Raw genomic sequence first — 13680 nt, forward strand, 5'->3', positions numbered from 1 at the left:
CTGATATTCTCTGCTTTCAGCCAAGATCCATCGGACATCAGCAATGATATCTCTCGTTCCACGGCCTCTTCTGAATCCAGCTTGAACCTCTGGAAGTTTTCTGTCAATGTATGATTGCAGCCGTTTCTGTATTACCTTTAGCAAAACTTTGCTCACGGTGAACAATAATACCATGGGGGGTACATGCTTCTTAGAACAACTAACCATTCCAGATCCAAAGGGCAGCCTTTACTGAGGGAACTCAGAAGACAGAAGGGATAGGAAACCAGGATAAAAGTGAACAGTGCAAACCATGCTGTAACATTGTGAGGACTGCAACTAATGTCATGAGTCAAAATGTGCATGAATTCCCTCGTGGCCCAATTTTCAGCCAAGCAGTAGATAGGCATGTAGGAGAGACAACAGCAATACCAAGGTGGGCTCACCATGAGCAACCATTCAAAATCAAAAGGGCAACATTTATCTAAGGATGGGGAGGTGGGTGGAATGGAAATAGAAGCCACAGGGAGGAAGTGGGATAACTGTTGTTGCATGGAGGGGATTGCAATCCTTGAGATGAAACAAAGTGTACGAATTATTGAATGTAAAACTGATGATCCTGTCTGTAAACCTTCAGTCAATTCACAATAAAAAGATTTTTTTTAATGGGTATGAATTGTTGAATGGAAAACCAATTTGCTCTGTAAACTTCCACACAAATCATAATAAAAAATTAAACAAGAAAAAACAGTTGACATAAAGTTTCCCTGAAGCTGTTGTTGTCTTTGTTGATAGGTGTCGTTTAGTCCGTTCCGACTCTCAGCAACCCTGTGCACAACAGAAACACCTCCTGGTCCTGTGATATCCTCACAATTGTTGTTCTGTTTGATCCCATTGCTGCTGATAGATACTGCACCAATCCATTTCATTGGGGGTCTTCCTCTTCTTCACTGATCTTCTACTGACTGGTCCCTCCTGATATCATGTCCAAAGTAAGACAGAGAAAGTCTCACCATCCTGGCTTCTAAGGAGCATTCTGGCTGTACTTCTTCCAATACACATTGTTTGCTCTGACAGTCCATGGTACTTTTAATATTCTTCCCCAACACAATAATTCAAATGCCTCAATTCCCCAGTATTCCTAATATATTATCCAACTTTCACATGCATATGAGGCTATTGAAAACATCACAGGTTGGTCCAGGAGCAGCTTGCTCCTCAAACTGCAATGTTTGTACTTGAACACTTTAAAGAGACCTTGTGCAGCAGATTTGCCTAATGCAATGTGTCATTTGATTTCTTGACTGCTGCTGCCATGAGTGTCACTTATTTGTGAATCCAGGCAAAATGACGTCTTTCGCAACTTCATCTTTTTTCCATTTTTCATGATGTTACTTATTGGTCTAGTTATGAGGATTTCTGTTTTCTTTATATTGAAGTGCAATCTATATTGCAGGCTGTAGTCTTTGATCTTCATCAGTATTTCAAGTCCTCTTCACTTGCAGCAAGCAAGGTTGCAAATTATTAATGAGTCTTCTTCCAATCCTAATGGCACACTCTTCTTCATAGAGCCCAGCTTCTCAGATTATTTGTTCATCATATGGTAAAAGGATTCAACCCTGGTGTACACTGTCCTGATTTTAAACCATTCAGTATCCTTTTGTTCTGCTCTATGTTTAGGTTCCTCATAAGCGCAATTAAGTGTTCTAGAATACCCATTCTTCTCCATGTTACCCATAGATTGTCATGACCACACAGTTGAAAAGCTTTGCATAGTCAATAAAGCACAAGTAAATAACTTTCTAATATTCTGTGATTTCAGCCAAGGCTGCACACCTGGTTGAGGGCAGGGGGAAAACCAGGGGGATTGGTCCCATTTGGTGACCTGATTAGCATTTTAGCTTACCTCCTGGGTGGGAGAGGGCAGTGAATGATTTTTACCCTTTCCTGTTCAGTATACGAGTAATCGGTCTGTTTCACAGTCTGGTCCTGGCTGTGTTTTGGCTGATGATATTGAGCTTTTCCACCATTTCTTCCCATAGATGTAGTCCATTTGATTTCTGTATTCCATTTGTTGAAGTCCATGTGTATAGTTCGTTATCTTTTACATTACTTTAATATTTAGTATTTGCAATGAAGAATTCTATCATATGATCTCCAGCATTGTTTCTTTCACCAAGGCCATATTTTCCAACTCCTGAGCCTTCTTAATTAGCAACTTTATCATTCCAGTCATCAGTAGCTGTCAATGCATCCTGATTGCATGTTAGATCAATCAATTTCAGACCGAAGAATTTGTTAGAATTCTTCAATTCCATTCATCACTAATTTATTAGTGGGTGAGTAAATTTGAATAATACTGGTGTTGACTGGTCTTCCTTGTAGGCATATGGATATTTTCTTACCATAGGCAGCATTGTACTTCAAGATAGATCTTAAAATGGTCGTTTTGACATTGAATACTATGCCATTCCTCTTAAATTTCTCATTCCTGGCATAGTAAGTCATATGATTGGTTCAAAACGGCCAATACCAAGCAGTCCATTTCAGCTCACTAATGCCTAGGATAGTGATCTTTATGTGTTCCATTTCATTTTTGACAGCTTTCCATTTTCCTAGATTCAAACTTACTACATTCTATGTTCTGATTACTAATGGATGTTTGCAGTTGTTTCTCTTCATTTTGAGTTGTGCTCCATCAACAAATGGCAGTCCCTGAAAGCTTTGCTTCATTAACATTATTAAGATCAACTCTACTTTGAGGAAGTAGCTCTTCCCCAGTCTTATTTGAGTGCCTTCCAATCTGAGGGGTTCATCTTCTGACACTACACCTGACAATGTCCTGCTGTTATTCATAAGGTTTTAGGGGCTACACATTCAGAAGTTATTTGCCTCTTCTTCTTCCTAATCTGTCTTAGTCTGGAAGCACCAATATGCGTGACACTATTAGTATTTAAAAGGAGCTCTGGTAGCGTAGTGGTTACGAATCGGGCTGTGAACCTTAAGGTCAGCGGTTTGAAACTACCAGCCACTCCACGGGAGAAAGATGAGGCTTTCTACTCCTGTAAAGATTTACACCCTCGGAAACCCTATACAGGGTCGCTATGGATCGGAATCAACTTGACGGCACTTACCAACATTAGTATTTAAAGTACCAGTGGTATAGCTTCCAGCATCACAGCAACACGTAAATCACCACAGTAGGACAAACTGACAGATGAGTGGTGGTCCTTGAAACTACAGCCCTAATATTAAAAGAAAATAAAAGGTATGTGTTATTGTTGTTAAGTGCCTTCTGATCAGTTCCAACTCATAATGATGACCCTGTATAGGGTTTCCATGGAGCAAATGGTGGGTTTGAACTGCCGACCATGCTCTTAGGTATTTATCCAAGTGGAAATGAAAATGCTTGTCCATCTAAAAACTTACACATGGGTGTTCATAGCAAGTTTATTGACAAAAATTAGAAGCAACCAAAATGTGTATTATGTGGATGAATAAACACACTGGTACAATGGAGTAGTATGCAGCTTTAAAAATAGATAAGCCAATATTTCGGGGAGGGGTGAACGAATAGCAGAGTACAGGTCATTTTTAGGACGGTGGAACTATTCTGTATAATACTATAAGAGTGGCCACATGACATCATGCATTTGTTTAAAAACACAGGGCTGTACATCCCAAAGAATGAAAACTATTCAATGATGTGCTTTGGTTAATAATAGTGTATAATAGAGTATTGATATTGGGTCATCAGTTTTAACAAATACAGCACATGATTGCAAGATATTAATAATAGGAGAAAGAATATTGTTATTCTTAGGTGACATCCAACTTGGTTTCGACTAATAGAGAGCAGGAACAGAACGAAGCCCTGCTCAGTCCTTTGTCTCTTCACAATCATTGCTATGTTTGAGTACCGTGTTCGAATCACTTCATCAATCCATTTCATTGAGGGTCTTTTTCATTTCTGCAGACCCTCTATCAAGCATGATACCATTCTCCAGGGACTGGTCCCTCCTGATAACATGTCCAAAATACGTGAGATGAAGTCTCTGCATCCTCACTTCTAAGGAACATTCTGGTTGTACATCTTCCAACACAGATTTCCTCGTTTCGATGGCAGCCCGTGATATATTCAGTATTATTCACCAACACAATAGTTTAAAGGCATCAATTCTTTGGTCTGTTTTTTTGGATGACAAGAGGGTTGATGTTGTGTGCTGCCCAGCCAGTTCTGATTCACATTAACCTGTATAGGATTTCTGAGGCTATAAATCTTTAGGGAACAGAAAGCCTCATCTTTCTCCTGAAGGGCAGCTGGTGGATTTTAACTGATAACCTTGCTGTTAGCAGGTCAAAGTATAACCTACTATGCCACCAAGGTCCCTTTGCAAGAGAGCTGGTGGGCCAAATAGGAATTCTCTGTACTGTCTGCATAATTTTTCTGTAAGCCTAAAAAAAGCTCTGGTAGCGTAGTGGTTACGAATCGGGCTGCGAACCTTAAGGTCAGCGGTTTGAAACTACCAGCTGCTCCGCGGGAGAAAGATGAGGCTTTCTACTCCCGTAAAGATTTACACCCTCGGAAACCCTGTTACAGGGTCGCTATGGGTCGGAACCGACTCGACGGCACTTAACAACAACAAAACTTCTCTAAAAAGAAAATGAATATTTCATCAAGAAATGACAAAGATTAGAAACGTTCAGAGTGTGAATTCCATCATTTAATATATGGAAACTGAGATTTGCAAATCGATACAAGTTGCCCAAGGTCAGTCAGACAACCAAGTTCGTTACCTCTAGAAACATCTGTGGTCTCCTGTTGCCCAACCCACGTGCTATTGCAACACACTTTTAAGTGACTCCAAATTATTTCCAATTGCATTCCATGAAGAACTACTCTTGATGATTTTATGTGCAATTTGAATGCTCGATATAATTTATGGTTTAATTTAAAATGTAATTTTGTCTTTTAGAACAACAAGATCTTTCTAATAAAGGCCCAGAACATGATTTTTATGAGAAAGTTGACTACGGGATTACTATTAGAAGTTATAAAATGAATGAGGCTTTATTAGCTTTATCTAAGATTAATGAACCCCTATGTCCTCGCTGTTTACTTAAAAATCCACAAAGCCATATTTGTTGTCCATTTTAAGGAAAATATTTTTAATATCTAGAGCCACTAGAGGGCGCTCCATCCCAGCGAGTGTTTTGTTGATTTTAGGTACCTTTGAGTTGGTTCCAACTCAGTAAAATCCTGTAATGTAAATTGGCTTAACAAAATCAGAAGGCATTTCACATTTGGCTGAATTTTTAAACACCTTAATAATGCATCCAGGAGTCCGGGTGGTACTGGATTACTAACCAAAAGTTCACAGTTCAAATCCATCAGCAGCTCCACAGAAGAAAGTTGTTGCATATGGTTTCTGTAAAGTTTGATGGTGGCGTGCCGTGGTTCTGACTCATAGCGACCCTGTACAGGGTTTCCGAGGCTGTAATTTTTTCAGGAGCAGAAAGCCTCATCATTCTCCTGTGGAATAGCTGGTAGTTTCGAACTGCTGACCTTGAGGTTAGTAGCCCAACACGTAACCACTATTTTACCAGAATTTAAAGGCCTATGGGGCCTGTCCTATGTGATCACTATGAATCAGAATCGACTTAATGGCTGTGTAGGGTAGTGGGTAGCTCCTTTTCTTGGGATACCTCCCTGACCCCACCATGTTCTTCCTCCAATGAGACCTTCCAATTCAGCTCAAACACCATTCCTATCTAAAAGCTTCACTCCAGACTGGAACGGGTCTTTGGGATTGGCCCTAGTCACATGGACTTCTTCAATTGCCTCTGCCCTTTTCTGCCATTCCTACTGGCCTGAGTTCCTAACATGATACTAGCGGAGGTTACGAAGGTATTTATTGTCAGTTAGAATGGGTGAGTAAATGAAAGACAGCAAAAGGAAAGAATGGGCTAGAAGGCAGATTTTTTAGGAGGGAAATGGTTCGATTACATTCAGAAACAAGATTTTCTTGTTTCTTGTTCTATGGAAAAGAAAAGAACAGAGGTAGTTGTTTTTTTTTTTTTTTCTTCCTGAAAAATGAGCCCCAGGGTATGGCTCACAGCTGAAAGCCACTGAGAAGTTGTATCACTTCATTAGTTTAAGTGGAATGAGAGCTTCAGGAGACATGAATCAACTGCTTAGTGAAGGCAGCTTGCTTCCAGAAAGTCTATTCTCTTTCAATTTCCTCAAAAACACAAAGGCAGGTGAGATTAAAACACTCTAAACATAAATGCATTTTCTAATCAAAAGTGCAACATTATCTGGGTAATTATGAGGTTTCAGTTGTTTAACCACTTTACATCCTGAGTATTTTTATCACTGCAAGCTGGGGAAATACTGCTCCATAAATGTGCTCCATCACCTCGGGCCAACACACACAGAGGAAAAAGACTCAAAATGAGAAAGTAGGTAATGAGATCACACCCATTTTAAGATGACCAAAAGTCTTCTCTTAGTGATTTGAGGTCAGGTGATCAAATGGCAACTGTGCTCCTTGAGCACATGTTGTTTTCTGTCAGGAGGATGGGGGCTAGGAGTGTGGCATCTTCAGGCCTAGCTCCACCACCACCTCCAACTCACATGGGAGCTTCTTGTTCACCTTGAAAGATGCCAGTGTGAGTGCATTGTCTTCTCATCCAGGAACCAACCCCTCTGCCCAGGGATGAGTGGAAGGCAATATGCCACAGAGTCTCACCTGACAGGTTTGTCAACAATGAGCTCTCTGGACCCAGAAGAGAGTTTCTCCCTCCTCCTTTGGAGGGAGAGCAGAACAACAAAATGAAACAAAAGCCGGACCTTACGAAGAAAAAGAAAAGGATTCTGTCCAACCCCATGGTTTCAGTGTGCAACAACCCTTTCTCCTGACCCGCAGGCATGCATTGCAGCTGTGTGCCTTGCAAGGTTTCTTTAGTTTTGCAGAGAGATCAGGACATGCAGTAGGAGACTCAGATTTCTTTCTGGTCAAGCGACTTCTCGAGACAACGGGGAGTAGAATGTGGACAGGCAGAGAAGGGAGGAAAGGCACATTGGCAGAAGGTATTAAGGGAGAAAAAGTACGGTGGCCAGAAAAGGCCATGTCCACACAACTAAGTGAAGCTATTCCATGAGGTTGGTGTGCATTTTGTGTTGCCTGGAGCTGGGGGCTGCAAAATGCAACAGGAAAATGGGTCAGCTCCACAAGGCTGTCAGATGCTTAGTTAGAGATGTGGCAAGCCTTCAAAGTCTTCATGAAGAGGTCCAGACAATCAACAGTTGATAGTTTCAACTCCTGAATGAAGAGTTTCCATAAGGCTGTAGTATCCTGGCTTTCTTTCTCTAGAGCTCTCTGTTAAAAGGAAATCTTGTATAAAAACCAAGCTTGTAAAACGATAATAACCAAAAAGTGAAAACCACCGAATTTTCCATTAACTGATAATGGATAAACAAAATGTGGTATACATAGCCCTATAAGGAAAGATGTCCATTGTATATTCAGCCATATGAAGGGATAAAGTCTTGATGCATGCTACAATTTGGATGAACCCTGAAAACTTTATGCTCAATGAAAGAAGACAGATGCAAATGGATACCTATTGTATGATCCCATTCATGTGAAATGTCCAAAATAAACAAATTCATAGAGATCCTATAGGTCAGTAGTTGCCAGGGGCGTGCAGGGTTGGAATGGGGAGTGACACCTGATATGTCTGGGGTTTCTTTGGGAGGTGATGAAAATGTTCTGGAATTAGATAGTTGTGATGGTTGTACAACCTTGTGACTATACTAAAAACAAAAAACATGGCGTATAAAAATACCACACTTTAAAATTATTATTATTATTATTTTGGTATTTGATTTATATCTCAAAAGAAGAGAAATAGAAGCGAATAAAGCAGGGCTGCTCTGGCTGAAGGAGGCGACCCGGAAGTACTCTCACTGCAGCCCTTGAGCTTTTCCAATCTCTCTTCTACTCACCCCTCAGTAGTCTTAAACCTGGCTGCCACAGCCCTAGAGAGCCAAGCAGGGGTAGGAAATGGGGATTCCAAAATTGAGCATGCAACCTTTCATTTACTTCTTTTGCTTTTAAATGTAACATTTCTGCAACTACTCTTACCGGCTGTCCTTAGTCCAGAAATATTACCTTTTCTTCCCAGAGACAAACATGCTATACATTGCTGGGGTTGGGCAGGATCAGTGCCTGACTGAGGAAGCAGGAAGACTCTGATATTTGCTTCCTAAACACACTTTTCACCAGCTCTCGTCTTTTAAGGCCATCTTCACCCCTAATTCCAAACATACACTCCTGAGCTTTGGGAGAGTTCCACATGGAAAATCAGGTGACTTCTGGATTTCCTCCACGGCAAGATGAGAGGTCCTCTCAGGCCGGCTAAGCCAGACCACCACCCCCCCCCCCCCCAGCACTGACCGGCTTTGTTGTCACTGCCTCAAAACAAAACAGTCACCAGCACACTTCTGGGCTTGAATGATGCTTCAGGCGGGCATGGGTTTGAGGAGAGATCATTGTTCACCCTGAGTTCATCATGCATTTCTATATTTTCCAAATCCCCTTTGATTAACATAGATGAAAAAAGGAAATAAAGCGGGAAGCAAGTGGGAGTCAGATGAGCATTTTAGAGGTGGATTTGAAAGGACCTGGAAACCTACCGCAAGCCGGTATGAGGCAGAGGCAGGAGGCCAGCGTGGCAGAGAGATGGGAGGAGGCGGGATCACTGGCAGAGATGTGGAATCACAGTGTCAGTTGCTCCATTATTAATGGGAGGAGTGGACCGTCAAGCTCTGTTGATAGCGCAAAGGAGAAAGACCAACTCTCTGGAGTAATCAGTTGGGTTTGCAAACAAGGGCCTGACTCAGTGGTCCAGGAGCCCCTTGTCACCCTCCTCTTCCTCTCCTCCCCAGACTCAGCTCTTCCCTATATTTTGAGATCAGTTTTGACTTTAATGGGAGGATGAGATGTAGGACATCTTAGGCCCTGCAACGTTTAGCACCTTAGTCAGCCCAGCCAAGGATTCCTCTTGGACTCACACCCCAATTCTAATAATGATCTTGTGGCTAAGGCCCCACCTTAAAACCCATTTCCAGAGCCTAGCTACCCGAACACATTTCAAAATTTATATGTTGTTCCTTCCTCCTAGTGCCTTCTATAAAAACCTAAAATCTAAGGCAGAAACCAAATCTTACAGCTACATCCCTGTTGATTGCTGCCAAACCTCCCTAATGTACCCTTTGAGGTTTCCTCAGAACTCTAGGCCAGCCAGAACCAAAGTCCTGCTTAATCCAGACATATTGGTATTCAACAAAAGCAGTTAAAATCGTTCACAATATTTCCATTCCTGGAAACTTGAGATAATGATCTAGGAATGAGAGAAATAAGTCTCACTTGAGATTTTCCCTTAAGAGAATCTCAACACTTAACAAGGTTAAGCCCAGACCTGGCCTATCTTGCTGTAGCTTTCTGGAGAACTAATGGAGTTATGTGGTTACGAATCGGGCTGCGAACCTTAATCTCAGCAGTTCAAAACTACCAGCTGTTCCGTGGGAGAAAGATGAGGCTTTCTGCTCCCATAAAGATTTACAGCCTCGGAAACCCTGTACAGGGTCGCTATGGATCGGAACTGACTCCACAGCACATAACAACAATGAAATCCTAATGATTTCTCCCCAGTGTCAGTGGACTTATTTTCCTGTTGCCCAATTTAGACCTGACTTAGGGAAGGCCCTGTCTAGAACTTGCTAAGCCAGTTTTGCAATACAGGTTCTGAAAAGAGCCTGGGTATGAGTCATCACAGTGGAATTGCATTTTCTATAATCAGACCTTTTTGTTTCTCTGTTGTTGTTGTTAGGTACCATCAAGTCAGTAACCACTCATAGAGACCCTAAACACAACAGAACGAAACACTGCCCAGTCCTGAGCTAACCTCACAATTGTTGCCACACTTGATCCCATTGATGCTGCCATTTCACCAATCCATCTCGCTGGCGGTCTTCCTCTTTTTCTCTGACCCTCCACCTTACCTTCTCCAGTGACTGGTTCCTCCTGACAATATGTCTGAAGTATGAGAGATGAAGTTTGGCCATCTTGGCCTCCAAGGAGCACTCTGGCTGAACTTCTTCCAACACAGATCTGTTTGTTCTTTTGGCAGTCCGTGGCACTTTCAATATTCTCCTCCAACACCATAACTCAAATGCATCAATTCTTCTACGGTCTTCCTTATTAAATATGAAGTTATGGAAAATACCTTAGTCCTCAAGCTGACATCTTTGCTCTTCAACACTTTAAAAAGGTCTTGTGCAGCAGGTTTGCCTAATGCAATATGTCATTTGATTCCTTGGTTGCTGCTTCCATGAGTATTGATGGTTGATCCAAGAAAAATAAAATCTTTGACAATTTCAGTCTTTTCTCCATTGATACAAAAATGTTGTTAACTGGTCTAGTGGTGAGGATTTTTGTTTTCTTTACATGGAGATGCAATCTATACCAAAGGCTAGGGTCTTTGATCATCATCAGCAAGTATTTTAAGTCCTCTTCACTTTCAACAAGCAAGGTTGTATCATCTGCATATTGCAGGTTGTTAATGAGTCTTCCTCCAATCCTGATGCCACATTTTTTCTTCATATAACCCAGCTTCTCAGATTATTTGCTCAGCATACCAGTAATTAATAATACTAGTAGTAATTAATAAAGTGTTTTGGGAATGTTAACAATAAGGAGGGGGCAGGGAGCCCTGGGATCTGGTGGGAAAAAACAGAGGAAACTGCCAAGATACCTTCTTGTTTATTTATTTTTGTGATAGCAATGCCAGGGCTGCGTAGATTTAAATCCACCTCCTCTGCTTATGAGGTATGGAACTTTGGGCAGTCTTTCTGCATCTGTTTCTTCATGTGGGAAATGGGGCTTTGCATCTCAAGTGACCAATCAGGTTTGCAAAGTAACAATGATGTTTTTGTGGAGACTTAACAGAGGAGTCCTGGTGTAGCACTGTGGGATAATGCCCCCGACTGCAAAGCTGTTTGAACTGCAAGGTCAGTAGTTAAAGCTCACCAGCTGCTCCTCAGAAACCCTATACAGGTTCACTATGGATTGGAACCAACTCAATGGCATTTAGCAACAAGCAACACCAAACAGAGTTAATGGAGTCCTGGTGTGACACTTGGAAAAGCACTGGACTCCTAGCATCCACCAGTCTCACCTTAGAAGCCCTACAGAGGGTCGTTATGAGCTGGAACCAACTCAACAGCACTTAAGAACTACCACTGAGTTAATATATGCAAACTACCCAGAACAGTGCCTGGAATGGAGTAGAAACTCAATAATTATTGTTGTTGTTAAGTGCTGTCGAGTTGGTTCCAACCCATAGCAACCCTGTGTACAACATAACGAAACACAACCCAGTCCTGCGCCATCCTCAAAATTGTTGCTACTATTGAGCCCATTGGTGCTGCCACTGTGCCAATCCATCTTGTTGGGGGTCTCCCTCTTTTTCGCTGTCCTTTCACTTTAGCAAGCATGATGTCCTTCTCCAGGGATTGGTCTCTTCTGATAATATGTCCGAAGTATGAGAGACAAAATCCAGCCACCCTGGCTTCTAAGGAACATTTTGGCTGTATTTCTTCCAACACAGATTGGTTTGTTAACTCTCATTGTTATGACACAGTGACAGCAACAATGGTGGTCGTGTGCCACGGAGTTGGTTCCTACTCATATTGACCATGTATAGGGTTTCCAAGGCTATTAATCTTTATGGGAGCAGAAGGCCTCATCTTTCTCCCCCAGAGTAGCTGGTAGATTAGAACTGCTGATCTTGAGTTTAGCAGTCCATTCGTAACCCACTATGATACTAGCACCCCTGTTATAATAATGGACTCAAATATGGCTACTATCGTGAGGGTGATGTTCTATGATGTTCTATCGCTGTGAGTCAGAATCAACTCAATGGTACCTACCACCAGCGACAGCATCATTCATGTTATTCTCACTCACTATTTGTGATAGTGTTAATGTTGTAAAGCTTCAGTGTGGGAAAGAAGCCATTGTAGGTGTTTTAATCAGGAGGGAATTTAACATAGGAACTTAGATAATCACACAAACACTGGTAAGAGATGAAGGTGCGGGTTCTAGCCAAGGCCTCCAGAAATGACTGGGTGATTTGTATTGACCATGTAAGCGAACTAGGAGGTCTGAGGCCACCACTAGAGCCTGCTGGAATTCCACTGACCACTCTACAGTGACCACCACTGCTTCTGCAGCTGTCTCTGGATAGAAGGAAGCTGTTATGATGACCACCCAAGGACTCAGCACATTGTATTTAATACCTATGCATTTTCCTTAGATATGAAGTTGTTGTTTTCTCTCTTGCCACTGAAAAGGATAATCTTTGAAGATGGAAACTGCTCATTTCTATCTCTGAGATCTAGCATAGCCCGTCACATGGTAAAACCCCAAACCCCTTGCAAACCACTCGACTCTGACTCATAATGACTCTATAGAGGATTTCTGAGACTGTAAATCTATGGGAGCAGACAGCCTCCTCTTTCTCCCTTGGACCAGCTGGTGGATTTAAACTGCCAGCCTTGCAGTTAGCAGCCCAACAGTAAGTACTTAATAAATGTTGGTTGAATGGATGGATGGATAGGTGGCCTCAAGATGGCCTGGCCAGCAGATGGAGTAACAAGGACTCAAAGCCAAATGTCTTTCTATACTCTGTATCACTTAAAACCAGTTTTCCAAGCTTCCAGATTTCCCCGTGAGACCTGCTATCTCAGCTTGCTACAGTGGATGATTACATACCCCAGGAGCTCCAGCGGCTCAGCTGAAGGGCTCCTTGCCCAGTGAGTACAGGCGGTGGGAATTTGTCCACTGAGCTTTCTGTGCCCAAGACTGAATGTTGCAGAGCCAGCTAATGAAATCTGCATTGTAATTAGAGAAAATATTCCTGCAGCAGGTTAGAGAAATAATTACTGCCTAATTATATTTTTCTTCAGTATTTTAACCCAATGGTCCAGAGAAAGAATTTAGAATTGTGACTTTTTTGGAGAAGACTGCTCAGACTTACAGTTTGGAGAGCTAACTCGGGGTTAGACACTATTCTAAGGGCGCTAGATAATTCTCATTTGTTTTTGTTGCTAGTACTGGCTAGTTGGTTCCGACCCATAGTGACCCTGTATGCTTCCAAGAAGTGGCTGGTGACCTGACTCTGCAGTGCAGCACATTTACCTGCATTTACCAGCTAGATAATTCTCCTTTAGTTATCACTAAAACACTCTGAGGTAAACCCTGTTACTTGCTTTCTTTTATAGATAAGGAAACAGAGGTTCAGAATGGTTAATAAATCTGATTAAAAAACTCCAGATAATGGGGCTGAACATAGCAAATCTGACTGCTACCAAGGAGCATGATCTTGTATTCTTCTCGATGCTGCCTCCACGGTTCTCAAAGGACTCATTTACCCAGCTAACTTCATAATTACTTACTGGTAAACAGTGCCACATATTGTTTTAGGTGCTAGAGAGAGACTAGGGAACTAAACAAAGTCTGTGCTTGCATGGAGCACACATTCTGAAGAAAGAGGAAGGCAAAAATCAATATACAGTATGTCAGGTCTTGTCAGCATAAAGAGAGAATATGGTAAAAAAAAAAAAAAATACTA

Source organism: Chrysochloris asiatica, unplaced genomic scaffold, assembly GCF_000296735.1.
Source record: "Chrysochloris asiatica unplaced genomic scaffold, ChrAsi1.0 scaffold00048, whole genome shotgun sequence".
In the NCBI taxonomy this organism is placed as follows: Eukaryota; Metazoa; Chordata; class Mammalia; order Afrosoricida; family Chrysochloridae; genus Chrysochloris; species Chrysochloris asiatica.